Below are 27,396 nucleotides of genomic sequence, written 5' to 3' on the forward strand. Positions count from 1 at the left end.
GCATATTCTGCTTATCTTCTTCAATTTTTGTCAGCTTGATAGGAGAGAAATTATATGTTAGTGTAGTTTTAGCATATATTTTAAAATGAAGCAAATAAGCATTGCTTGTGTAAGAGGCATTTGAATATGATTTATATCAACTATGGGAAGATAGGTAGGTAGAAAGATAGATAGATAGATAGATAGATAGATAGATAGATAGATAGATAGATAGATAGATAGATAGATAGATAGACAGATAGATTATCTAAACAGGCAGACAGACAGATATATACACACACAGAGAGACAGACTGACAGACAGATAGATAGATATTAGTTTATACTATCCTACTTATCTTTCAATTTGATTATGGTTATGGTTATATTTTTCATTGAGAGAAGATTTTAAAGAGTACTTTATGCAGATTTTTCCACCTTTGTCTCCTGAGGGTTTGAGTGTTGTTACAGGAATTTTTTTTCTGTTTAAGAAGAGCAGAAGAGAGAGAATTAGGAAAGGAGTGACATTGAACAAAATGCATTGCATTCATTGTCCTTTACCTGACATGCTAAAATGAAATTCCTCTTTACAATTACTTAAGGATAATTTTTTTAATGAAAAGATAAACTGAACTATCTCAACTGTCTGTCCTTGTCAAGTGTATCTTTGCACAATTGGATCTCTGATGTATTTTCCTGTTTGTTGAGAAATAGGGTTCATGTATTTGGGGAATGCCAGGGTTTGAATTCAGGGACCATCTCTTGTACAGCTTGCTAGGCAGATGCTCTACCACTTGAACCATGCACCCAGCCCAACTTTTCCTGGTTATTTTGAAGACAGAATCTCCCACCATTTTCTTTGGAGCCCAGGATGGTCTAGAACTGTGATCCTGTGCATCACAGCCCCCCAAGTAGTCAGTATTACAGGAAAACCCCACACCTGGTTCATTTTTAAATGATTATTGATTGCTCGTAACATAATTTTATGAGAATACTTACCTTGATTTATTGCAAGTTGTTTACTTTATTTTAATGAAACTGCTAGTAAAATTCAGACCTCCCAAGTCCTACACTTTGTAAGCCAATGTAGACTGAAAACATACACTGGACAGCAGAGGAAGAACTCAAGAAAATTTACCTTTCTTGGCATGGGTTTGCAGAAAGTATCTCTCTCTAAACCATTAAATGAAAACTCAATGGATAGGAGAATGATTTTCATCCAAGTCATGCCCCCCCTCAATTCAATCATGTGGAAAATTGATAAGAAAACACAACTAAAATTACCACATGCGTGGAAATTTTGACATATACTTTAAGTAATGCGAGAATTGAGGCTGAAGGAGTGACTCAGGGTAGAGGGCCAGTCTAGAAAGTTTGAAGCACTGAGTTCTAATCCTGGTATTACTAAAAAAAGAAAAATAGTGTTACAATTTGGGAATGCTTAAAACCTTTAATAAAACGACTCTAAACCAAGACAAGTAGCAATTATCTACCTAAGAAAACTTGCAAATTTATTTGTATTAGAAATGAAGACAATTTAAGAATTGATGGGAAATATGTCTACCATAAAAAGTGAAATCACTGAATAAATCAAAATAAATTGAGTAGAAAGAAATTTAAAATAAAATGACAGAGAAAATAAATGGGAACATAATGAAGTCACATAAATTTTCAAGTTAGGACTCTAAGGAGTCCCAAGATTTGAAAATTTGGATTAACAAAAGCATAAGGAAAAAATACATACATACCCAATAGTTGAATGACAAAAAAGCATGAAGGTAGCAGCCAAGCATGACAATATAACATGACAAAAAGCCATAATGTAGCCATTATCTAGCTTTAGAATACTGAAAAACTTAAGTCTCTTTTCTGCAGAGCAAGTTACTGAAGGTCTACACCCAATTTACCCATAGGTTCTGTTCAGCATTACCAAGGAAAGTGATAATGCCTCCAGAATGAATCATCTGTGTCCCACACTTGTTCACCTCTAAACAAGCTCTTGAGTTACTTACTCTAAAAAGACAAAAGAAGAAGAAGGGATGTGGCTTAGGTGGTACAGCACTAGCCTTGAGTGACAAAGGCTGAGTGTTCACTAAGTCCTGAGTTCAAGTCCCAGTACCAGCATACACATGAAAGAAAAGAAAAAGGGATGTCTGTAGATTTTGCAATGTTTTATGTCAGACTTGCATAGCATTCAGTCTATAAACTTGAATCCAACTTGTTTGTTTGTTTTTTGATTTTTTTTTTGTCAGTCATGGCGCTTGAACTCTGGGCCTGGGTGCTGTCTCTCAGCTCTTCAGCTCAAGGCGAGCTCTCTACCACTTGAGCCAAAGTACTACTTCTGGTTTTCTAAGCGGTTTATTGGAGATAAGAGTCTCACAGACTTTCCTGCCCAGGCTGGCTTTGAAACGCAACCCTCAGATCTCAGCCTCCTGAGTAGCTAGGATTACAGGCGTGAGCCACCAATGCCAAGCCAACTTGAAATTTTGACAACTACATTTCAAACGTAGAAATCTAGTCTAAGACTCTCTGAATGTCTTTGGATGGATACACATGCCCCCCCTCCCCCGCCCATGGGTGCCATGCAGGGAACTAGATTTTATTCCAGGCCACTACCTCATTCCACAGGAAGAACAGAGCAGATGAAATATTCTCCAGGTACTCCACAGTCTCATTTCTGAGCTTCTCCATGAATAATTATATAAACAGATGTTGCGTATGATCGTTTATATTTTGAGCAGGAAGAAAAATAATCTGATTAAAATTATTTCAATAAATCTTGTCTGAATTTTGGTCTTTCTTTCCTTTCTCAGCCCCTACCCCCAGGAAAAATATCATCAAAACTAGAGGTGTCAGAATAGTCCTAGGTAGAGTGAGTCCAACAGATCACACCTGAAAAGGCTTCCTCATTAACATAACTCATTAAAGACATGACACAACCGCAGTTAATGAATCATGCCTAAATTGTTCCCAGATGCATGATAAATAATTTCTTGGAGGTTGATTGATTTATGCCCATAATTACAGTAATTTATGAGTAAATTCCACTTGGTTTGTTATTTCTGAAATAAGTATATGGCTTAAAAAAACACCCACCTAGTATTTTTATGCAAATGAAAAAAATATATGGACAGATGCTTATGCAAAAATGTTGAAGAAAAATTTATTCATCTTTAGAAAAGAAAACCATGTCCATATACCCACAGAACCTTACCTTCCGTGTGTTTGTGTGTATGCATGTGTGTGTTGTTTGTGGTTAGAATGGCACTGCAGTTTGAATCGGGGCCTAGAGCTTGCTCAACTGATGATCTACCACTTGAGCCAGGCCTCCAACTCTACTTTGCACTAGTAGCCTTTTGTTTTTTAACTTTGGGCTGCTGTAGAACCTCAAGCCTCCACAGCTCAGCTTCCCATGTAACTGGAATTATAGGCACTTTGATATCAAAGCTTTATCTTCTATTTGCAAGTCTATTTATCACTAACATAAACCCAGTATTGGGTTATCACTTGCCTAACTTCGTTTCTTTGCACTGCTGAGCTTGGCATGCTCACCTCAAAGCAACAAGAGAACAATCCTTACTAGTGTAAGAGTTAATCCGCAAATAGAAAAAGAGAAACTGGCTGTGGTACACTATGACTTTCCTTAGAATTTTTTTGTTTTGTTTTGATGTTGTGAATATCAAGGGGACCTTCTGGAACACAAATTAGGAAGGCCATTGTATTCATAGATGTATTTGTAGATATATAATGGTAAACTAATAAAGGTATAATGCTCATTTAGCAAATACACATGCCCTGTGAAGCAAGTAGAAAATTAACGACTCATTTTAAGGTTATAATTATTAATACAAATAACATAGTAATTCCATGGAGATCACAGTTTTGCCAAGTGGCATGGCTGAAATTCTGATGCATAGCTAACAAAACTCCCTAATCTGTGATTGCTCCTATAACACACCCTACAAACAGCAGTTCTGACAAATTAAGGTTTTCAAATGAGGATTCAAGATAGAAGCAGGTGCTTTCCCCTTTTTCTCACTCTTTCTGTTTATCTTCTTTTCTGTTTTTCCTCTCAAATTCTAACTACACATATAATGATCAATACATGTGTATGATACTTTCAAATAATGATACTTTCAAATACTTTCAAACAAATTTGTTCTAGCATTCTGCATTAAAAGTTTATAATTTATAATCAGGGAGTCTACCACTATTTGGGAATGGCTAACTCATATATTTTTTTCTTTTTCTGAGAAATCATATTTTCAACACCAGATTCTGCTATTTTGTTTTTCACTGTCAGAGAGTTGAACTCAGTGCTTTGTAAATGTTAGGCAAGTTCTCTAAACCAGATCATTTCAATGAGGTAACATAAACCTCCTTCTTGACATAAAACCTTTATACTCACAGGCAAGATTGAAATGCACTGTGTTTTTTCTAAAATTTACCCACATGTGAAGTATTATTAGCAAATAATGTCAAATGTTTGACTAACTTACAGAAGATAATATGCTTTGTATATTCCAAGAATGTGGCTTAATATTAAAGAATAAGTTACTTTGATTCTGCACTTGGTAAACATTGCTTATAGAGACTCTCTCTCCCTGGATGTCTCTTTCTCTGAAATTGTCCCATAATTGCGTTTTATATTAAATATATACATACATATATATCTATGAGCTTATGGTCTATTGAAGAAAGACAACTGATTTTCAAATAAGCATTTTAAATGATTTAATATATTCATCCTAGCCTGAAATGTTGGCATGGGTTTAGTACCTTGGTTCATATTGCGGAGCTGACTTTATATATGTTACATTCACATGGCAGTGAAGAGCAATGACTTAGTCCCATCTGGGATTATTCTTACATCTCTGGTGAAGCCCTTTGCATTGCATTACTATATACAGTAAAAATGTTCTCCATAAGCTGCCGAACACCGACTATTTGAGAAATGGTTATCAGTTCCTATTCAAATTAAGTTACTAGTGATAGCTTATATTTATTTTTTAAAGTATTAAGCAAAACTTTAGAGTTTCTCAATTAAGTGATCACTGGTCATAGGAGCTAAATCCTCAAACATGATCTGTGTCTGCTTCCTGCCAGATCCCATTTAAATGATAGATAAGCCATTAAATAAAAATTGTAAGCCTGGAAAGTGGAAGAGGCCTATAAGCAGAACAAATAGTGGAGGAATTTAAATCAGATAAGTTCAAACAGAATATAAAACTCAAAGTTCCAAGACATGTACAATTTTTAGGGACCATGAATCTAGTACAATGTTTGGCAATTAGAAAAGAAAAATCTTTGAATCTTGGCTTCAACATGCAAAAAGAAAAACAGTCATTTTTTTTAATCTTCTCTAAGTTTAAAATTGCAATCATTGTCTCAATACTTGCAAATGGCATACATAAAAATTGTATTATATTTGCAAATAAAATTGGATATCTTCACTTAGCCCAAGTTCCTGTACATGAGGTTTCAATCACCAAGAAAACTGAGCCAAACAAAGTCAATGAGTTAAGCTAGACCAAATGATTTTTTTTAAATTTGTATATGTGTATTGCACCGTATTTCCATATATCCCTGGTATGGGAACATTTAAAGTATTTGATATTTGGGATAGGTCTCCAAAAAAATAGAAGATAAAGTAACACATTTTCACGAGGACACCAGGGTAAGCTGTCATTACTTAGGCAGCAGGGTTAGGAGCAAAATCAGTCCTTAGAATTGATAAGAAGAAAACTAAGTTGCTGATTAATTGAGAAAGTAAAGCCTAATGTTCGAATAGCTGGGTGTAGTAGCTCCTACATACCAATGGTGCTACCACTCTGGAGCGGGAGATGCGAGTATGTTGCTTTGAGGCCAGTCTGGGTAAAAGAAAAATGTTACTAATAAGACTGAGAAAAATAACTAAAGAAAAAGGCAAAGGTTGTGGAACGCAAGCGGCAGCATGCATGTCTAGTAAGCCCAAAGCCGAGCTCAGTACCCAGTACCATTAAAATGGACAAATGCATGCCTACATACGTACATAAATACACACATACAAGTTTTCAATACTGCTTGTTAAAGAAAGTGGACAATCCCAAGGGCACTTGGGAAGTGGGTAAAACAGCTGAAGGATAGAGCTAGTGAGTACCTGAAGGGTCAACTTGGAAGAGTGTTGTTCTAAGTTTGTCTTCTAAGGAACACCACAGTCATAACTGAAGACACCAAAATAAAGAAATGTCTTAGCAAGTCAAATTTTACTTCATCACAGAAGGATTAAGCCATCAGTAAGCAAGCACACAGGCAGGTAGGCTAACCCTTATTTATCCCTAATGCCTCTCTGCTTGAATTGATCTAGCTCAGGTTCACAATCTGCTCCAGCTTGGCTATTTTGAAGAAAGTTGGATGTGTTTACATGAAGTGACCATTAAAAGACACTGAGATAAGATTAACAGTCTTAATTACTACACTTTCTGCTTTCTTAAGCAACATGAGCTGTTTCTTAATTATGCATATCCTCTGCTACTTTCTTTATCCTATTCTGCTAAAACAATACAATAACAACAAGTAAAGATAATCTATAGAAGCGAAATCACCAAGCCAAAGCAGGAATTTTTTTTAAATTTTTATTTTATTGTAAAGATGCTGTACAGAGGGGTTACAGTTACATGAGTAAGGCAATGAGTACAAGCTGGACAGTAAGGAGGCCACCTGCTTTAATAGAAAAGACAGCACTTTTCACATACCTGGTTCTCAGAACACTAGTATTCCAGGGAAACAAGCCAACTGGACCACATGTTTGGAGCATCTGATCTTCTAGTTACATGAATCTTCAAGACTGCTAACTTGAGACAGTAGTTCAGCAGCTCAGGGCAACCAAGACACTCATTTGCATACATAAACAAGCCACTCAATCGCTGAGCATTTGAGGAAAATTACTCTCAGGAAAGTTGGTCCAAACAACCAATCCTAAGTGACAGCTGTAAGCGTTATGCCCACCTTTGGTGCTCAGCTCTACCCAGGCTTGATCTTCTCCCAGCCCTGGAATTCCTGTCAAACAGCTGGCCCCTCCCTCTCTCCACCCAGACCCACCTGAACTCCCATCTTATCCCAGACCCTGCTGCTACAGAGATAATGGAGGATGCCATGTGCTCCCTCTCTGGGGGAAATTTGGCTCCTCAAATAAACCTTGTAATGATCTTTCTCCTGTGCCTGCCTGCCTCTGCGTGGACCCCTGGCATGGCTGTGACAGATCCTTTCATTGATCCTTTCAACAGCTACATTAGGTATTAAAACAGTTCATTGAAAACAATAAATATATGATTTAGAATATTTAAAGAGTTCAAATATGGTACAGAAAGGACTAGTGTTTTTAAGGCCAAGGGAAAAGACAAGAAGTAGAGACTTGCTCATTGGCAAAGGCTTAGATCTGCTTAATCCAGATGATGAGATTTTTTTCTAGCCATATAAGGGACTGAGTGTCCATTCAACATCTCTTCCATACACACCTGGAGACAAACATCACCATAGAAAACCATCCTACAAGTGATGAGAGAGAAGAATAAAGAAACAGGAACCAAAGTCATTTGTGACAACAGATGGCAAGCAAACACAAGTACAAAATGCCAGGCATTTCATATGTGAAATAAACCAAGCTACAAGCACCCACTCCCTAAATATTCAAAATACAGAAATATACAGATACACACACACACACACACACACACACACACACACATGCACACACACACAATTACTGACAACTACTCACAGAATATTAACAAATAAATATAACGCTAGGTCAGAAAATTTAAAAATTTTAAATTTTTTCTTACCTTTTTGTTTGTTTGTTTTGAAATACTGAGGCTTGAACTCAAGCCCTTGTAGAAACAGTGAAAACTTAATAGAAAAATAGTAAACCAAAAATACCTTACTAATTACTGTGATTAACTTTTCTGTTAATAATGGAATTTCTATGTACATACTCAAATACAAATGCAAAATTCAACAAAAAATGTATTAACAAATGACTGGCAAGATTTTAGTTGGGAACTGGTAGCTCACATCTGTAATCCTACCTCCTCAGGAGGCTAAAACCTGGAGGACTGAGATTTGAGGACAGTGGGGGCAGAAAAGTTCACTAGAGTCTAGCTCCAAAATAGCAGAAGGCCAAGGTAGAAATATGATACAAATGGTTAATCACCAGTCAAGCAAGTGAACCAAGCAATTTCAAGGGTCTGAGTTCAAGCCTTAGTACTTCAAAATAAACAAAATGTTAGAAAAAAAAGAAAAAAGTAATTCTCGAGAAGTAAACACCAAACAAGTTTTAGACAAAAAGTGAAAATTATTTACACATTAATCTCCAAACTAATTAGAGGATTGGGTTGAGAACAGAAGATAGATAGATAGATAGATAGATAGATAGATAGATAGATAGATAGATAGATAGATAGATAATTGCTTATAAGAAATATATCACATATGATTCATTTAAAAATTAAACATATCCCAGCACATTGAATGGGTCAACCACATTTATTATATTTCTAAGCAAGCCATTGATGGAGGAAGATATTAAAAAATTATTTTCCTGGCAACTACAGGATTCAAGTTACATCAGACAGGTTTAGAGTCAAACGTTAAACATGGAGCTGGCTGATGAGTTTTATAGGAGCACTTTACTTATTACAGCAAAAGTTAGCAAGAAAATATTGATAATACCTAACTAGATTGCATATGAACACATTCAACTGCTTTTTTCCTCCTTAGCGTCTGTAAGGCATCATACAAAAACATAGCACTATCGTGTCATTATCATCTATGGCAGGTGAACAACAATACCTAGGGTTCTCATCTTTTTCCATGGATTATCTCTTTCCCTCCTTCCTGCTCAGGCAGCCCCATATCTTACTACCATTGATTTTCAGTCTTGTGGTTTTATCAATTTAGTGCTTCGTGACTTTTAGAACCACTCCTGTTCATCCATCCAGACTGTCACTCAGGCACCAAGCTCTCTGGACTTGGAAATCTGAGCTGTAAGCACCCAACTTCAAGTGGCATGAGTATCTGTCAGCTGTTGCCTTATTTCAGACACCACATGGATCCTGATCCTTGGTCTTTTTCTTGACTTTACTATCTCAATGCGTGCTTTCTGTTTTATCTCTTTTAATGGCTCTCCAGCTTCTAGTTTCTCTACAAAGATGGATTCACACCCAGGATTTTGATGTTTGAACCCCAAGAATCTAAGGGAGCACCCCTACATATTGTGTCTCATGGTTACCCCTCCCTGGATTGGCTGTGTTCTGTAGGAAGGCATCTGTCGTCTGTTAGAATATTCTACATACCTGTCATTGTCATCCTGTTGGGTACAAACCAAAAGGATAAATTTCTCATATGATGGTGATATGTATTTTTGTAATCCTTTTAACTACCCTGCCCAAATTGATTATCTTTTAATTTTAAAATATTTATTCTGATATGGACCTTCAAATATTCCGAAATACTTCTTGAATTTAATCTATTTGTTACAGACTCCATTTCTTCTGGTAGTATTAGGGTTTGAACTCAGGGCCTTCTACCTCTCTGAACCTTATCTTCTTTTATTGCTTGAGTTTGTTTTCAGGTAAGAACCCTTTTTGCCCTGGCTGGACTCAGCCTATGATCCCACCCCACCCCCACTATGTATTCTGTAGCTGGAAAGTCAGGCATATTCAGCCAGTACACCTGGCATCAATTTATTCAACTATAACTTTGATATTTCTTATAGTTGGATTCCATGAGTGGAAATTTGGCCTCTATTATAACATACACTTATCTCATACTTCGTGTTGAGTAGTATTTATTTGGATAATCCTTGATATTATTTTGGTTCAACTGTTATCATTTCCTTTTTTGTTTCCTATTCTACTCAGTATTCTATCTATATGCAGATTATGCATTACTTTTCTTAACTCCATTTTTATTGACTTCCTTTTTTATCTGTTCTGTTTTTATATCTGGGCAAGCTTTTATGGTAATTTTGTCATTGTACTCCCAAAACACTAATTCGTTCTTCAAGGTTATCAAGAATACTGTTTAATTTGCCTAAGTTTTGCATTTCTCTGCTATATACAGTGATACAATGATATGTGATTAACTTCCAGTTATCTAATTGCTTATTATGTCATCATTCCTTACATATTCTGGTTCTGTTCTATCACTTTAATCATTTTATTTTAGAAATTATATATAGCATCTCTAAGAATATTCTATCATAACCAGCAATCAAGTGTGAATCATACTGTCGCTTGTATTTGCTTTCTTTCTCATATTATGACCCATTTACAATTATAACCTATGGGTTTTTCCTTAGCTTGGATTGAATTTTTTTTAAAGCACAGTGGGAAAATTCTTGACTTAAAGAATCACTTTTCTATTATTCCGACCTTTGTTTTTGGATTTAATCTTAATAAAAGAGTCTTTGTGTCATTTTGCAGAATTGTCCCTACAAAGATTTCTGACCTTGGTTTATAAAAGGGCAGCCCAAATGTTTTATAGAAATTAGTGAAACCGAAATGTTGTTTTTTTTCCCTTTTTTTTCCTGCTTATGTGGTGCTGAGGAATCGAACCCAGGGCCTCATGAATGCGAGGCAAGCACTCTACCACTGAGCCAGCTTCCCAGCCCAAAATGTTAATTCATGTGTTTAGAGCCATAACGCACAGGTTATGTGAACTGGGACTCTATTCCTCAGAGACAGGTTTATTTAAGTTCAATTTCTTTCTTTTCTCCCCTTCTCGTCCTCACACACCAAAGTCCCTGATGAATAATTTCTTCACTAGTTCCCAATTTCATGTGTAGAGTTACTGGATTTATGAAGGAGCTATAGGGTCTTGGTTTCACACAAGAGCTTCTGTTGAAATCTCTTGTGGTCTATTTATGGGAGGAAATAAACCAAGGTTGTAGCCATGAGGCAGGCCTGTAACTGACCCCATATCCCGCAGAGAAAGGCATTCACATCCTGTTTCTGGAATGTGGAGACTTCTTTAAGCTCAAATACATATTCATTTTTACAATTGTGCTACATGTTCCTGTACTTTTGTTTCTATGAATGGAGGTAGGAAATTGACTTAAATCCCTTTAATTAAGCTTTTAGATCAGGCCATCAAATATGTCAAGGACATTTTAATTCAGAAATAAATATCTAACTTCTCTCCTATGGTGACATCAACACTTCTAGCATTTAGGAAATCTCAGTAGAGATATTGAAATAATTTGAGCTTTACTAGCCACAGACATAAATATAAAAACCTGTAAGATGTATAGCAAAACACAATATGGCTGATCACATTCTAAAGAGCATTCTTTAATTCCTGGTCAATAACATAAGTTTTGTCTAAACAACTGCACAGGGACCAAAGGTTGAAAAGTCCATACAGGTGAACTGGCCCATTTTGGAGACTCTTAAGTTTATGTTTGAATGTGTGCCTTTACGCTGTACCAGTTCGCTACATGGCAGCAGGTTATTGAAAATGTAGAATCTTCATTTGAAAAATATTAAGAAATCAACTCATATATTCAAATGAGCAAAGTGCCCTTTTGAGCATGGAGACACATGTCATATGGCATGAACAGATTTTGTTGCTATGAATCCTTTTAAAATGTAGTAAATCTAATTCAATCATATATCCAATGTTTAATAATTTTGAGTGCCTCAAATGCTGAAACAGAAAGTGAACAAAGGCAGATAGCATTTTCAAATGAATTTTATGTGCAAATTCGTATCTTGCTCATTCAGTCTAAATTAGTAACTGATGATTTTTAAAGTAAAATTAATAAAATTGCATACAACACAGTATAAACACTCAGTATCCTCTAAAAAGAATTTAGCTGGGGGCCGGTGGCTCATGCCTATATTCGTAGCTACTCGGGAGGCTTGAGATCTGAGAATTGCAGTTGGAAGTCAGTCTAGCCAGGAAAGTCTGTTAGTCTATTATCTCCAATAAACTACTCAGGAAAAGCTGGAAGTAGCGCTGTGGCTCAAGTAGTAGAGCCCTGGCCTTGAGCACAAAGAGCCTCAGAGACTGGACAAGCCCTGATTTCAAGTCCCCCAGGCCTGCAAAAATAAAAAAGGAATTTATTGGTAGATACTAGTGGTTTTTAGTGGGTGATGTAAAACATTGTGAGTGCTATTGTAACAATTCCAAGATTTTTGTCATATAGCATATCATATGTAATTCTTACAGTATGGAGTTGCAGAGCTATACCTACAGGCGAGTTATAACTATGATAATAGTGAAAGCTGATGTGTCAAGCATCAAGTGAAGGAGACCAGGGCAGCCAGAGACACCTTACATGTATAAATATCCATTATGCTGACAAAGTTCTTTTTGTTTTCTTATTTTTGTCTTTGTTGTTGTTGTTGAACCACATGAGAAACCCAAAATGGAGCCGGGGGGGCCAGTGGCTCATGCCTGTAATCCTAGCTACTCAGGAGGCTGAGATCTGAGGATTATGGTTCAAAGCCAGCCTGGGCAGGAAAGTCTGTGAGACTCTTACCTCCAATAAAGCACTAGAAAACCAGAAGTGGCTCAAGCGGTAGAAAGCTCACCTTGAGCTGAAGAGCTGAGGGATAGAGCCCAAGCCCAGAGTTCAAGCCCCAAACTGACAAAAAATAAAATGGAGATGGTTTCTGTGCTCTAGCAGTTTCCTCAGCAAGAACTGCTGGAAGCTAAATACGGACAAAGCTCTAAACACAGCCTTCAGCATGATTAACATTCTCAATATAGGAATAAATGGCCAGAGTGAAACTAAATGCTGATACCTAAAACTTGGGAAGACGCTATGGTCATCAGATAGAAATATCAGAAACCGGGCTTCGAAACCCTGGGGGTGCGGGTGGGAGATGCCACGAAGCCCCATATGGGTTTCTTTAAAAACCCTTTAGTCTCCATACCCTAATCCCGGGACCATGGAACCCACAAGAGACTTCCCATTGTTTGGGGGCCCCTTCTCTGTCATCTTCCCTCCAGGGGCTATTGATGTAAGCGACCTTCGACCGGTTCCGGATAACTAACAAGTGTTCTGCCACCCAGAGACCCACCAGAGCTTGATCGTGGAACTTCTGGAGCTGCAGGCCCACGTGCGGGGAGAAGTGGCTGTGCAATACCATTGGGCTGCGCAATACCATTTTGAGGACGTCATCTGGGTGCAGGGGGCTAGGATCCAGCAGGTGGAGTCGGTGCAACCCCTCACTTTGGAGAACCTGGCCCTGCGGGGCTGCTGCCAAGAAGCCTGGCTCCTCTCTGGGAAACAGCAGGTAACTAAAGGGAACCAGCAGGTAGCAAAGGATGTGACACTACATCAGGCTTTGCTTCGGCTGCCCCAGTACCAAACTGATCTCTTGCTCACCTTCAACCAACCCCCCTCTGAGAACAGGTCATCTCTTAGTCCTGAAAATCTGTCACCTACACCCTGGAGCCTGAATAACTTTGAACAACTAGTGACCAGTCTGACCCTCCATGATCCCAACATCTTTTATCCCCAGTAAAGTTTCCTGAAGCATTGTGTGATGCTGCTGAGAATTTAGGGACCCAGTTCTGGAAGGGTGGAGGAAAAAGAGGTGAATACCCCGGGTTCCTTTTACTTCTCTGTGCATAAACCTAAGACACCTCCTTTCTGCAGAAATAAACTTGATTTATAACCAAAAAAAAAAAAAAAAAGAAATATCAGAAACCCAGAGTTCAAATAGATTCTTAGATATTCTAATGGTAGAAACAAAGGAAATCAAATCTAAAAATAGAGACAATCAAAATTATTGCCAATCACAGCACCTTTGATTCTTTTTTGGGGGGAGGGTTCCGGTCGTGGGGCCTGAACTCTAGGCCTGGGCGTTGTCCCTCAGCTCTTCAGCTCAAGGCTAGCGCTCTACCACTTGAGCCACTTCCAGCTTTTTCTTCTTTTTGCTTATATGGTGCTGAGGAATCAAACCCAGGGCCTCAGGCATGCAAGGCAAGCGCTCTACCACTGAGCCACCTTCCCAGCCCGCACCTTTGATTCTGAGTCAGAGTGAATGAAGTTTTGAGCCTTGATTCTGAAGGAGGGCCTAGGCAGTGACCTCCAAATCTCCATCTGATTGTGGAATAAAATATATCAGTTTCTTTACTTCTGAGACACATGAGTCTTCTTTACATCTGTAAAAAAAAAAAGACCCCAGGAACAACAGTGCCTGTGATAAACATCTTAGGACAAAGGATCAAAACTATCCCCTAAGCAACAAAAGTTCTTCAGCACCAACAAAACATCAACAAAGGCCAAGATGGCAGGTACTGACTGCTACCATGGAAAAGCCCCAAACCTTGGTTTTTACTTATTTTTTCCTTTCTGTAAGCAGTTTGGAGACAGATTTTAGGTCACTAGATATCTGTGCTTTCTGGTGTCCCACCCTGTGGATAAAATATCTGTCTTGCCATCATCATCCTTTGTCTTCCAAACAGGAAGCTGAGTCTGATACCCTGGAACTGGTTTCTCTTTGTTATAGAGCTGGGGCTTTTACCCTATCATTCCACAAACTATACCTATGTGACTTTGACTAAGTTGTTTTAATTTTCTCAGATTTGGGAGATAGATTGATAGATCAACAAGCAGATAGACAGTGAGTGAGTGAGCGAGAAAAACTGTCTTTTCTATTGAGGTGTACAGTTTAAAGGTTTCTGCTTTGGCCTAGAGGCTTGGCTCTTATTAAGGAAAGGGGGAACTAACTGCTTTGGGATGAAAACAAGAATTTTTGAAATGTTATGTTTTGTTTTAAACTGGTTTCTTTTCAAGATGGAGTTAAGATATACCCCAAACTCTTCAAGAATTAGCAAAGGGGGTAGGTATATTTTGAGAGTACTTGTGTATTATTAACCTTCTTTCAAGATCACCTTACATAAATAGAGTTTTTCTCTATTCAAACTAGCCAGTCATGAGCAGACTGTGAACCTGAGCTCCACCAATCAGAGCAGAGGGACAGGAGCTGCTGTGTTAGGAATAAAGAGAGGAGCAGCTTGCCAGATTTTTGGCAGATGATGCACCCTTCTGCAGAAGTAAGTCTTGCTGAGACAATTATTTATCTTCCTGTCTACCATTGTTTATAACACAGACAGAAATAGATAGATAGATAGATAGATAGATAGATAGATAGATAGATAGATAGATAGATAGATAGATAGACAGACAGACAAACAGACAGACAGATAGATACTTGGTTGGTATTTTGTTTGCTTGGTTTATTGGTTGGCTTGCTTTGTGGTGCTTGCAATAAAAGAAAAAAAAACAAAGCAGGAGCCTTGCTCATGCTAGGGAAGCACTCTACTGTTGGGCTCCACCCCAAATCCAGTTTGTAAATTCGACTTTATCTTCGGATTGGGTGAGATAATCCAGATAAAATGTGCAATTCAACAACAAGTCCCTAACAAGTACTCAGAAAGAAGCTCTGGCAGGAAGATCCTTTTAGGAATTATCAACTAACTGTGGGTCTTCAAAAGAATGAAACCTGGTTTAGAAATGAGGGTAATCTTAGCCAGGCACCAGTGGCTTACACCTGTAATACTAGCTACTCAGGAGGTTAAGATCTGAGAATCAAGATTCAAAGCCAGCCTGGGCAGGAAAGTCCATGAAACTCATCGCTAATTAACCACCAGAAACCCGGAAGTAGCACTGTGGCTCAAGTGGTAGAGTGCTCGCCTTGAGCTGAAGAACTGAGGGACAGTGCCCAGGCCCAGAGTTCAAGCCCTATGACTGACAAAAAAAAAAAAAAAAAAAAAAAGAAGAGGGCAATCTTAATACATTCCAAACATTTCCTCTAACTCAGTACTTCCCAAGATTGTCCATCTGCTAGAGCCCTAGGGGAGCTCTGGATATTACAGACATGTCCACATCCCTGGCATCATGACTTGGGATATTGAAAAGAGTACTTAAGATAAGTTTGGAATCCACTAATGTAACTTTTCTGTGAAATACTAAACCTCATGACATATCAGGACCTCGGTTTCCCATCTATAACTATGCAAAGGCAGCCATGTGTATAGAAGAAGGATTGTGCGTTTAGTAATGTGAGCTATGATTACTGTTATTATTGTTGTTAGTGAAGTCACATTAGTTCACACCTCTTATTGCCAAGTTGTTTTGTGCTCACATTTTCACATTGATTTCTTGACTTCAAAATTGATCCTGAGGGCTGGGAAGGTGGCTCATGGATAGAGTACTTGCCTTGCATGCATGAGGAACTGGGTTCAATTCCTCAGCACTACGCAAGCAAAAATAAAAAATCTGGAAGTGGTGCTGTGGTTCAAGTGGTAGAGCGCTAGCCTTGAGCTGAAGAGCTGAGGGACAGTGTCCAGGCCCAGAGTTCAGGCCCTATGACCGACCCCCCTTCCTCCTGCAAAAAAAAAAAAAAAAAGATACTGAATGTGGAAAAAACAGTCAACCCTGATCTTAGAACTTGACATCATTCCTGAACTTTCTTCTCTCAGTTCCTCAAAACTCCAGAGAAAACTAATATCATCAAGAACCAACACACTACCTTCTTATCCCACTTTGGCTCTTCCTGACCAAACCCAGATACAACCCCCAAAGGAATCTATAAAGAAGAAATGACACATCATACATTTCTAAATTGCCAAATAGCATGGACAGCATACTAGTGTACTCTGGTTTCACTTAGAATCTGCAGTTCTACAGAATAATATTTGTCTTCAGTGAAATCACCATTCCTTACATTATATAGAGATTGGGGAATTTTCTTCTTTTTTTTATTATAATCTTAAGTAGATGTATGAAAGAGTTGCCCTTCCAGAGAAGCTTATGAATATAATGTGTCTTGATCAATGTCACCTCTTTCAACATTATTACCTATCCTTCCCAACCTACCCCCTTCCCTCACTTTTCTTAGTTTCGTAGGATATACTTTGCATTTTTGTCTGCATTCTCCTCCCCTTCTCTATTTGTTTGCTTGTTAAAAAGTATCAGAAAACAAATTGTTTCAAGGACAGTCACAACTTGAATTTTTTTTCTGTATAAACACATCACTGATTCTTTCCAAACCATGTCAAATAGTATTTGTTGCAAAGACAGGGGAGCTTTATTTTCCATCCAAGGTCACACTGGCCCTCATTCATTTCTATATCCCTTGGCCTTGAAGGCAGCCACAGATCCCTCTATGAAGATGCAGAAGAAGCAAAAACTGGCAGGGTGGGGGTGGGGAGATGGGAATGTGGATTTGGCAGAAGACAGGTGAAGGAAAACTACATATAAAGACCACATGTATTTCAGGCTACTCTACAAATATTTCCTAGCTCACTGAGGGCTTTTCTCAGTTCTATCTTCCCTGAGAGCATCCAATCAGGAATTGGCCAGCTACTACGTTGGTACAGAATTCCTAATGGTGGGACTGGAGGTAGAAAAAGATTGGGATGAAATAAAAGGAAGTGGTACTCGCATGTATGCTCTGTATACAGGCCTAGCTCTCAGGCTGAGTAGAGTTCATGTGCTTTCAACACAAAGCCCAGGACTGAGTGAGTTTACTGGTAATGATCTTGTCACACTCCAATCCCTTTCATATGCACATCTGAAAACCCAGCGGTATAGAACACTAAAAAGCATCACACTGAGAAACTAGATAGTTTCTCAGTGTTTTCAATTTCAAATTGAAGTTTTACATCAAAACCCATCTTCTCTGAGAATAAAATGAGTCGTCGTGACAATGTTTCTTTTCTCTGCACATTTAGATAAATTACAAAGCTGATTCGGGTTGAGGGCAAATAGAATCTGATCAAAACAAACAAAAGGGGATTCCAAACATCACTTGGGAGCAAAGCAATATATTTTATAGCAAGCTGATGATTCCGTGAATCTCAATCGAAATTACTTTATTTTATCATGATTCTAATACACTATAGGTCAAGTGAAATGAACTCTACTGTTAGAAGGTCTATTTTATTATAGACAAATACTATAAGCAAGAGTTAGGAAGAATGTCCTGTATCTGAGATGGAGCTGTAGGAAGACCCCAGACCCAGGATTATTTTCATTGAGGCACTCAGGATATGTACAGTCTCAAACACTAGAAGTAAATGTCTTTTAGCTTTAAATGCTTGAATTTAAGCAGAAATCTGAAAAAAATTAACGTACACAGTGATCAGTTAAATAAAATACGGGGTCACCCATACTGGTAAGTGGTAATTTACTACAATGGCCAGGAAGAAAATCAATATTAATAATATAATTAATGCTTTCTACATAGTGTCCATATGATTTATATGCTGTAGACACAGTATATAAGAAGTAGCAATTCTATTAATGTCCTAATTAAGCTGCTGTGTTGTGAGTCTTGGGAAACAAAGAATTTGCCTGAGGTTGCACAGACAGCAGAGTAAAGTGGAAATCTAAACTTCATTATTCAGTTCTGCGCCTCTCTCCTGGGCTCCACACCACACTGCAGATGGAGAGGAGGCAGCCAGAGGAGAGATCCAATCATTGCTGTGAACCGTGTTAACTCACAATGTGAGGGTCAGTGTGCCAGCTGATGCTATCTATCAGCTGGGCCAATCAGAGGAGGACAGTGAATGGGACTTATTTTAAAGGAACTCACACTCCACTCTCCTCACGAGAACACAGCAGAAAGCAGGAGAAACTTCCAGGGTTCCATGTCACTGCGTCCTCAGAACATCCTCAGAAAGGATTCTAAGAGCAACACACGCTGAAGCCAATCCCAAGCCTCTCAGCAAGGGAAGTCAAAGTGATTATAGCAGGGAAAAGGTCTATGATCAAGGAGAAATTAAAAACATGAAAGTCAATTTTCCACAGTATACTTATTTGAACAGTTTGCCTGTATTTGGTTACACCAGATTATCTTTAGCTTTCGCTTCAGTTGCTAGGAACTGTGACCAAAAATAAATTCGAAATTGAAAACTATAACAATAATAATCAGAGTATACCATCACCAATGTGTCCTAATTCATGTAGAAGGTTTCTGGGTTTTGGGGGGTTTTTTTGGAAAGCAATATGGAGATTCCTCAAAAGACTCCACACAAAGCTGCCCTATGACCCAGCAATCCCACCTTTGGGCATTTACCCAAACAATCACAAACAAGGTCATACTAAAGCTACCAGCACAACTATGTTTAGCATAGCATTATTTACCTTAGCTAAAATATGGAACCAACGCAGATGCCCCTCAGTAGATGAATGGATCAAGAAAATGTGGTATACACACACACACACACACACACACACACACACACACACACACACACACACACACACAATGGAATTCTATACCTCCATCAAAAGAATGACATCGCCCCATTTGTTAGGAAATAGAAAGACTTGGAAAAAATTATATTAAAAGAAGTAAACCAGGCCCAAAGAAACATAGGTCCCATGGTTTCCCTTAATTGCAATAACTAGTACATATGTAAGACAAGCAGAAAAGGATAAATTTTTGTTTTTTCTTATACATGGAAGATAGATTTAAATTATAAATGTATAAGTAAATATGTTGGTATCTACAAATGTATTAACAGAAATACAGTAGATTCAAGGAAGATCTCAAATAGTATAATTCCTTACAAAGGCAAAATCAAATTCAGCAAAATACTTCTATCCCTCTCCTCTTGACCTCCCCCCTCCTTCTAAGTATCTTTATTTCCTAGTACTCATTTTGTTAGGCTTTGACTTAGTCTTTCTAAAGAATTATATTGTTTGTGTTCTCCATAGATTCTATTATACTTCAGTTAATTCATTTATAACTGCTTGGGTGCCACCCAGTGTACTTACTTCTATATTTATTGACACTGGGGGAAATGAGTAGAATGCAGGCCAGAATACACTGTATATGCCATAGAACTGAGAAAAATAATAAGGGAATTGGTGTTAAGGGAAGAATGTAGAAGGAGCTGACATTGATCAATTGGCACTGTATTCACAAACTGCTCTGTTGAATGACAACTTCTTTGTACAGCTACCTAATGAAAATTCTTAAAAAAAAAAAGTAAAGTTCAGCAAAATAAAATACCCAGGTACTTGAAAAAGGTGGGATTGTTTCAAGGGGAAACATGTATGTATATAGCTATTATATACATATATATAAATATATATATATATATATTTCATTAGTTATTCAAAACAATTGCCATTTAACAAATTAGTTAAGCATGTCTCTCCTGATCTGTGTCCACACTCAGAGGCATGAGAGCAATCACGATCCTGCTTCATCCACATCCTTCCTTGGTCCAGACCACATTGGAATGTGCCACTCTGAAGCCAGACTGAAAGCTGTCATGGGCCACAGCCTGGCGCATGGCTCAGCAGAATCCTCTCACCATGTCAGTGATCCCAGAGCCATCATCTCTGAAGGCCAGGTGAGAAGGCTACTCAGAGCCCTCTGAGATGAGGTCTCATAATCATTCCTCTTTCTTCTTTGTCTCATAGTCCCTTGGTCAAGGGGAGACTAAAGGCCTAATTTTTCCTTCATAGTACTGGCACATTGTACCCACATGCAGCCCAGAATCAAGGGCAGAAGGATACCTCTGCTGCATGGGAGAAAATGGAAGATTTCTATCCTTTCCACGCATTTGCTGATTTACTAAGTTAATTAATTGTATAAGTTTCTCTTGTTTTAGACAAAGCCCTGCTCTCCAGTACTAGTAACAAAATCTAACGTTGTGAATGGGCACCTGATTGTGCATGCTGGTTCTCTTTACATTCCTCCTGTAACAATCCTGAACCTTAGTGGCCAGGAAAGGCTGTGAGACTCTTATCTCCAATTAACCATCAGAAAATTGAAAGTGGTGCTGTGGCTCATGTGGTACAGTGCCTGCCTTGAGCTGAAGAGCTAAGGCACAGTGCCCAGGCCCAGACCCAGGACCAACAACAAAAAAAAGCAGAGATAATAGTGGGATAGTAATAATATTGCTATTCACAGAACTGCTAAAGAGAGCTCAGTGACATAATATACAGAGAACAGTTAGAATTGGAACAGTGTAAATTTTATTCTACTGCAGAGCTTCAAACACCTTCATTTTCCTCGTGGCTTAATCAATTAAATATTCAGACACTTATAATTGAGTCCTATTTTTAATTATTTTAGACCCATCCAAAATAAATAAATAAATACCCATCGAAAAAGAGTAGTGAAAATATTAGGTATCAAGATTGATTTTTCCTCTTTTTTGGCAGTACTGTTGCTTGAAGTCCGGCAATCATGCTTGCTAGATACGTCTGTTACGTGAGCCAGGCCTCCAGAGAACTTTAAATCTTGATCGTGAATGATAAGCATTACAGATTAATGAGCATTAAGATACACATACACACACATACACACACACACACATACACACACACACATGCTCTAAATTCTACAGTTAATTTTTACAAATGTACATGATGGTAATGTATATAATGATTGTGTGCACATCTTGTAAGATAATTATAAGCATCATCAGGAGAGATCCTATGGAGATATACTCTAAATGATAATGAGTAACTTTGCCTTTCAATTCTATAATGCCTCATCATTCATGTATTGGTCTATAAGGGTTATGAGCTCTTACTACGAAGTACTAACACAAAGTGAAATAATGAAAGGCCCATTTGCAGAACTTGTAAAGAGCCAGAAGGAAGATCATTTTCCAAAGTTGTAGCAAAAAGTAATGGAGAAACCTCTAAAGCTATCAATATGACTGTAATAAGGAATGGAAGCTTCTGGAAACATTCATCAGCAGATTCTTTGTTCACTATTATTTTGAATTCATTTTGATTCTATGGGATGGTGCAGCAATTAAGAGGCCCATCTTTAAATATCAAGAATTAGCCACAAAGAATAGAATACTTTCAAATATATGGGGGGGGGGGTTCCGGATAAGGAGAGATGTCCCAGATTTTCATGGGGAAAGAGCTCCAATGGACTAATTTTGTATGTCTTACTCTTTTTTATTAATTTTATTAATTATATGAAATAGTGGATTTCATTACATTTTCCTATTTGTAAATCATTTACATAATCATACTCATATACCCCTATTTCCCTGTTTTGTCTCCCTTCCTACTTTAAAAAAAGATAGGATTCCATATGATAGAAAATATGTAAAATTTGTCATTTAAAATTATGATCCCCATTAACATCCATTTTCCTAGAAATGACATAATATGTGTCACTTCCTGTTTGGCTGAATAAAACTCCATGGTGAATATAAAACACATTTTCTTCATTCAACAATTTTTGGTTTGACTATATTTTAAACAGAAGGAAGAATATGTATAAACAGGCCCATTGTTTAGAGATGATGGAATTCTACCCTTAGATATGTGAACATCAGCCAGGCACTAGTGGCTTCCATCTGTAATATTAGCTACTTAAGTGGCTGAGATCTATTGTTGTTCAATGCCAGCATAGATAGAAGTCTGTAAGACTCCTACAAAGTAACCAGTAAAAAGCCAGGGTGAAGGTATGAGTCAAGTAGCAAAGCAACAGCTGAACAAGCAAGCTGAATGAGAGTAGGAAGCAGTGATTTCAAATCCTGGTGCTGGGAAAGAAAAGAAAATGTGACATCATAAAATTAGATCAAATGGCAACACACATCAACATACTGCATTTTTGGTAGATCAGATGGCTAGTTATCTAGTCTCTGATAAATTTCTTATAATGACATCCAATTTTCTCTGTCTCCAACCTACCATTCTAGACAATTTTTCTCATTCTCTCTATTCAAAATGAACTATAACCAGGCACCATGGGCTCATAACTCCCTAGCTACTAGGGAGATTATGATCTGAGGATCACAATTCAAAGCCAACCTGGGGAAGGAAAGTCCATGAGACTCTTATCTCCAAATGATCACTAAAAAGTCAAAGTGGAGCTGTGGTATAGTTCCTGTCTTGAGTAAAAAAACTCAAGAACAGTCCCCAGACCCTGAGTCCAAGCCCTAGGACTGGTGTGTGCACACGCGTGCACACACACACACACACACACACACACACACACACACACACACACACACACCTCTAGTCCTACTAATTAGATTGCATTGAAATATTGGACATTACTTTGAACAATATCAATATGGAAGCGTACGTATTAAGCTGTTCTTTTTTTTTTTTTTTTTTTACCAAAGTGACAATTTAATGTGCTTTTACCGAATATATAATACAAAAAAGGAGAACACAGAACAGGTAAAATTAGCTAGAAACACTATCCAAAAAACATTTTGAGTCATGCTCACAACCTTTGGCCTTTAGTTTATTCTAAGCTCTACAAATTCACACCAAAGTTAAAAGATGAATAGGAGGAGAAGCAGAGGAGGAAGCAAAGAAGGAGGAGGAGGAGGAGGAAGACCTGGTTCTCTTGGTAAGAAAAAGAAAAGGTGATATATGTGAACTGTTCTTTGAGGTGGCTTGTTATAAATGGTCTAGATATGTGGTGAAGAATGGAGGAGAAAAAAGGATATAACATGATATGATATAACAAATAATATAATAACATAATTAATATAATACAGTATCATACAGTATAGAAGTCTTCTGGTACTGTAACAACAAAGGACACAAGGAAGGAAAGTCCTAAGTTGTCCATAGCCTCCAGAATAGCTTCTTCCATTGGAAACCTGGTAGAAGTCCTGCACACTCCCTTCTTTCCTGAAACTTCAACTTCATCTGATGCCAGCAGGGTGGATAAAATCCTGAGGTAAGAGCTCTGTATGTGAAACTTTTCCATTCTCCCATCATCCCGTGGTACAAGAACATTCCAACATGTTTTATGATCATTTCTACCATTCAAGTAAGGTGATAGTTTCCAGGAAGTTTTGTGCTTCTACAGACTTCACCTTTCTATTTCAGATTCCCAACCATCCTCTCCCATCAGGAAATTCAGAAGCCCCGGGATGTAGAGCAGCCTCTGGTCCCACACGTGACTCCTGGGAACCCCAGCTGCTCCTGAGTAGTGAGACTCAAAACTCCTTTGCAATTAATCAAAGACAAAATCAGGGCTGAGATCGGGAATAAATTGCTCTATCTCTAAGCTCTTGGTGAGGAGCTGAGGACAATTCATATCCCTGGCCTCCAGGGAAGAAAAATAATGAGGGAGAAATCTGAATGGCTGAACATTACTGAACAGGCACTTGTTAGTATAATAATTGTCAACCTCGGCCAATTCGACTGGGAGGAAAGAATTGATGACCGTGGCTCAGCACAATAGGTCCTATGCACAAGATAGTGGAGTGGGCAGCAGGGGACCTGCTAAGTGGAATAAATAAAGGGCCACTGAGAAGAAAGATATTCATGCAGGGTTTCAATTCAAAGCACTGACGCACATTTCTGCTGAACCGATAAAACTTTTTTCTTCTTCTAAAAGTGACCATTTTTCTGGCAGTTTCATTAAGTATTCAATACATCTTCACACTCTCTCCATCACTTATACTCACCACTAAATAGAATCATCCTCTAAAAAGACAATGTCTCGGTGGCCTGTTATATGTGTGTGTGTGTGTGTGTGTGTGTGCGTGTGTGTGTGCGTGTGTGTGTGTGTGTGTGTGTGTGTGTGTGTGTGTGTGTGTGTGTGTGATGCTTTTTAGAAAAGACATTCCAGATTGGCTAGAATTCCCCATAAAGCCATTTGCTGACATTTAATCAGAATGCACAACTCTCTAGCAGGTGTTCACCATGTTTGTTGTCTAGAATGTTTAAAGAAAGACCATTGATGGAGAGCAACTCGCTTCTCTTTTACTGCTTTTAACCAAATACCATTTTCTAAATCTTGATTCACATGAGTAATTCCAACTGTGTTAACACTTACTAAATGAGTTTCTCATTGCCCATGTAAAAATCAAACATCTGTTTATTAATTGATTGAAGAAAAATCAGAGTCTATCTTTTCTGAGTGTTATCATTTATTGGAGCTATGACTAAAAGAATCAACAACTGGCACTTGTCTATGAATTACCCCTCTGGGTCTTCTCCTGCTTGCAGAAAGCAATCAGGGATCCAGGCGCCTTCAAAATGTTGTCGGGGGGCTGGGAAGGTGGCTCAGTGGTAGAGCGCTTACCTTGCATGCATGAGGCCCTAGGTTTGATTCCTCAGCACCACATAAGCAAAAAGAAAAAAGCCGGAAGTGGCACTGTGGCTCAAGTGGTAGAGCGCTAGCCTTGAGCTGAAGAGCTGAGGGACAGCCCCCAGGCCCAGAGTTCAGGCCCCACAACTGGACCCCCCCCAAAAAATGTTGTGGGCCAATTAACATATCACATCTCTTGTAGAACTCTGCCTATGATGTTGAGATGCTATGTGTAATCAGAATTCACTGAAAAGTTAGTAAATTAAACTTATTATTTCATCAAAAGTTCTGATTTTTTAATCTATTTTATTTCACCAAACTCAGAAATGAAAATGAAAACAAAATGACAAGAAATATAAATGGCACTTTAATGCGCTAAATGTACTAGCAAATTCTGCTGAAATTACCTTTGAAGTCTGCTCATATTCCTAAAATGTATGAACAATGAATTCAGTTTAGGTCTCATTTTAAACAGGGTAAGAGACAAACAATGATGACACAAAGAAACAAATTTTGGATGATTAGAAAAATAAAGATAAGCATCACTCAATAAACTGTGACTAGCTAAGCATCCTTCAGTTTGAAAAAAAGGAAATCAAATTAGGAAAAGCCATCCAGTCAAGTCTGTATTAACAAAAAAAAAATAACGACTATTAATTTTAGAATCAAGAGTTTTGAGCTTCATTTTTAATTACTTCATTGATCAAATTACTCAACAAAGAGTCTTTTAGCTCTTAGTGTACAGTAGAAAAATAATGTCATCAAAAGAAACTGGACTGGTGATAAGGTTAATTTCATATCAAATAAAAATTAAATAATGACACCTTACTAAATAACTGTCACACAAATGCATCATGAACTGATAATCGCAGGTATTGATGGCTTTCTCTCTGACAGTAGTTTCAAGTGGCTGCAGCTTAGATAAAGGGGATAGTATTAATGAAGTCTCAACAATTCTAAAGCATTACTTACACCAATCTTATCTTCTGAAATACCTTTTTGGGAAAAAAATGAAATCTCAAAGCATTTCATCACTGAGCTTAAGGAAAAGTAAAGTCCTTTTGAACACTCAGTAGTGATTAAGCCCGAAAATGTTTACTTACTTTAATTCTCTCCTGTTGAAATGTGTAAGTCTGAATATTTCCCTCTCCTTTTCACATTCTCACTAGTTCTAACACATTGCCATCTCTAGATGGCTATAGTCATAGCCATAGTAAGAACCATGCTTCCCTTTAGCCCTGCTAAGACTTTATTCTCCAGAAACTACAGCTGGAACTTACACACACACACACACACACACACACACACGTATGTATGTATGTATGTATATATATATATGTATATACATATATATATATATATATATTTATAAACATGTCCTTCTCTTTTTCTCAGATTCTCTGGGCTTTTAAGACCCTGACAGGAAAACCCAGTCTTTCCAAATCCTATGAGCCACAGGAATCTTGGGATCTCATATCCAATTAACGTTTCTAATATTATTTCCTATGGCTATCATCTCATCCATACAATGAATGCTAACCCTAGGCACACACCAAATGCTACCTTGGTCAGAGAGGCCTTCCAACCATCCTACCACAACCACACCCTTCCCTCCTCTACCTAGCCCTCCAACACTGCCCTGCTTATATAACTTGTTCCCACCTTGCTTTAAAATATTCAACATTCTAGGGTTTTAAAAATATGTCCACAGTTAGTAAATGATTCTCCCCCCTTCTTAGCCTACCAAAGATGCACTATATTATCACTTACACTAAGTATAAGCCAGATTTTAAAACTTGCTTTCCCAGCGTAGAAATGGTAATGTACAATTTATGAGACATGGTAGTCTTCTACTTGTTTTGTTCAGGATACTAAACAGGTGCCACATGGTGAAGATATAGCAGCCATGTGGGAAAATCCAGGTACCAAACTGCAGTCGCTAGCCAGGGAGTGACCCTCCACTGAAGTACATGCCCCAGCCTCAGCGAGGCCTCCCAATAGTTGTTGCTTGCACTGTGTCCTAACCACAACCCAGAGAGAAACTCCCAGATCTAGTCATCCAACAAAGCTATGCACAGCTGGGAATGTAGCTTAGCGGTGGGGAACTTGCTGAGCATGCATGAAGCCCTGGGTTCAATTCCTCAGTACTACATACACTGAAAAAGCCAGAAGTGGTGCTGTGGCTTGAGTAGTAGAGTGTTAACCTTGAGCAAAAGGAAGCTCAGGGAATGCTCTAGGCCCTGAGTTCAAGTCCCAGACCTTGGCCAAAAAACAACAAAAAAGCCACTCATTGCCTCAGGATCCACAGAAATTGAATGAGGAAAGATGTTGGGCATTAGCTCACTTATTTGGGCAAATTTGTTACACAG

General features: G+C 38.1%; 1 protein-coding gene and 1 pseudogene across 1 annotated transcript in view; one reads left to right on the top strand and one right to left on the bottom strand.

Moving 5' to 3' along the window:
• The window catches only part of Znf385d (zinc finger protein 385D), an 813,868-nt gene that overhangs the window by 558,115 nt on the left and 228,357 nt on the right, over positions 1-27,396 (bottom strand). The gene's annotated exons all lie outside the window — the stretch shown is intronic.
• Positions 12,856-13,602, top strand: LOC138824675 (ran guanine nucleotide release factor pseudogene; annotated as a pseudogene).

Source organism: Dipodomys merriami, unplaced genomic scaffold (assembly GCF_024711535.1).
Source record: "Dipodomys merriami isolate MVZ:Mamm:240054 unplaced genomic scaffold, mDipMer1.0.p SCAF_13, whole genome shotgun sequence".
NCBI lineage: Eukaryota > Metazoa > Chordata > Mammalia > Rodentia > Heteromyidae > Dipodomys > Dipodomys merriami.